Below are 2457 nucleotides of genomic sequence, written 5' to 3' on the forward strand. Positions count from 1 at the left end.
TGCTGGCTGAGGACAAGAGCGTTTCTGCAGGACTCACTGCTCTGAGAACCAAGTCCAGCACATATCTTGGGGATCTCCCAAGAAAAACTTGAATGCACAAATTCTCAAATGTTATCTCAAATCGCTTCATGCAATTTTTCATTTAGCTGAGGATTTTCTTCTTCCTTTGGGTGTTATGGATGTTTACCTTCAGAGGAGGAGGCCTTGACCCTCAGACATTTTATTACCTGAGTGAACCTGCGCCACTTCCCACACAAGAACATGGGTAGGTCCTTTGGTGCTGCTGCTGCTGCTGCTCTTTTTTAGAGAGATTTTTGCTATAGGGAACATGCATTCACTGGAGAGATGTCAGCGTCCACCCCTGGGCTTGGCTCTACCTAAGGAGGAAGTGGGAAGAATGAGAGAGAGAGTAGCAGTGGTCACATGCGGCCTGAGACTAGGTAGCCCAAGCAACTTGTGCCGCCCAGACAAACTGGGTATCTTTATTTACAGTGCAAGGCAACACTACATATATGTATTTTGCGACATTCCATAGATTTATTGCCAGGTTACAGACAATAAGAAGGAGGTAACAAAACTGTAAGAGTTCAGACATACTAAACTGGGTATATTCCCTGATGAAAAACACATTATGGAGAAATTCCATTAAACTTATTTTTTTAATGAAGAAGCCTAGCTGCAGGTGTGTGGAAGAAACATAAGCTAAAGAATCTTGCCATAAGGCGGGCACCACCATGCCCAGAGAAGGCTAAAGAATCTCACAGAGGCCGAGCAGGGATTAGACTTTGCTAACTGGGGGTCATGATGTTTCCTGAATTCCATCAGATGTGTCCGTTGGAACACCCCTAGCAATTTCCACCCTTTGCTCTGCCTTCAGCAAGGGTCAAGGAAAGGACAAGTTACAAGGTTCTGCCATAGCCCAAAGGGACAGGCAGTGTTTGCTCAGAGCATATCCCCACACCTCAGGGCCTCTCTCCAAACACATCCCTACAGAGAGACAGAGAGACTGAAAGCAAGAAATCACCCCCTACCCTAGGGGGAATGGCCACACTACAATCCCTTCTCCTCCACTCTCCTCTTGGGATATTGGGCATGCCTGTACACACACCTGGCATGAGTTTAAGTCACTGGGCCTTGAACTCCAACCAGAGTCGACTATGTGGGAGTCCACCAACATAACCATTACACCACCTGCTGGTCCCTCTTTGGTGCTTCTTACCTGTGTTGTGTTGGTCCTCTCTGGGGGCTGGAACATGCAGTCTGGTCTCAACTGGAGCTCTAACTGCAGTGACAGACTATCTGTGGAAAGTTTGAACCCTGTCAATATCTCACGAAGTCACACATGCTAGTCTCTTCTCGTCATTTGTTAACACAAACAACTGCTGAGCTCAATCCATTCCCTCCTCCAAAGCATCCCCCATTGTTGGTCAGTCAGGATTTCCCTCCTGCGGTTTCTGTTGCTGGTAAATTGCTCCAACTTTCTGACCTCAGACCCTGTCCACTGAGTATGGCTCTTAGATTTTTCCAACTGGGTCAATTTCACCTGAGACAGTGATGAGGACGATACACTTTGATTTCATATCTCCAGTGTCCTTGCAACTGAACGTCAAGAATGCTGAGGAGCAGATTGTGGAAGGCCGCATATCAGATCTTGCACATGAGCAACTGTTTGTTCATTTTGTTCCCTTACCCTAACATGGCTGTCTGCTTCTGTAGACCTACTTGCTCTTCCCATGAGAAAACAACTTGTGCTAACCATACAGAGAACCATATTTGGGATGACATCCTGTACCTTTACTGTCTTTGCTAACTAGCCCAAAACCCTTTTCTTTAGCAATGTAAGTGCTTGCATGGAAACCCCGCTCCCCTCAGAAATAATTAACCTGCTTTATTCAGCTTCTGTAAACTGCTTGCATCGAAACCCCTGGTAACTGACCCCCTATAAAAAGACTACTCAAACTTCAGTCAGGGCTACAGTTCTGACTCTCGGTCCCCCCTTCCCCCCGCCAAGTCTCAGACTGTAGTCACTGGCCAACTAATAAAGACTCCCTTTAAAGTTAATCTGGCTTTGGTGTTCGTTCATTCGGTGGCACTCTACAACAAGATCTGAGAAAATCCATAGATTTCCGGTTCAACGAGCCAGTGAAACCTCAGAACAAGGTTCCCTTGTGTTTAGAGCTTTCTCGTGGACACATATCATACATTATCTCTTGGGTCAATCCTTGTTTCTGATGGAAGCTGGCCCTCCCCAGTGATGGGGTGTGGCAGCAGTGGGAACGGTCTCCTCTGTCCTCTGCTGGTCCAGGTGCAGGCTGGGCAGGTTCCCAGGTCGCTGCTGCCTTCTGCTGCCCCCAGGGCCCTGCTCACACCCTGCCACCCTCCAGCTCTCTCCCTTCTCCTGTCACTTCAGCATCGCTGGCAAATGTGCCAGCTTCAGGGCCCAGCACGAAGCAGGTC

The sequence above is a fragment of the Tupaia chinensis genome, unplaced genomic scaffold (assembly GCF_000334495.1).
Source record: "Tupaia chinensis unplaced genomic scaffold, TupChi_1.0 Scaffold000328_1, whole genome shotgun sequence".
NCBI lineage: Eukaryota > Metazoa > Chordata > Mammalia > Scandentia > Tupaiidae > Tupaia > Tupaia belangeri.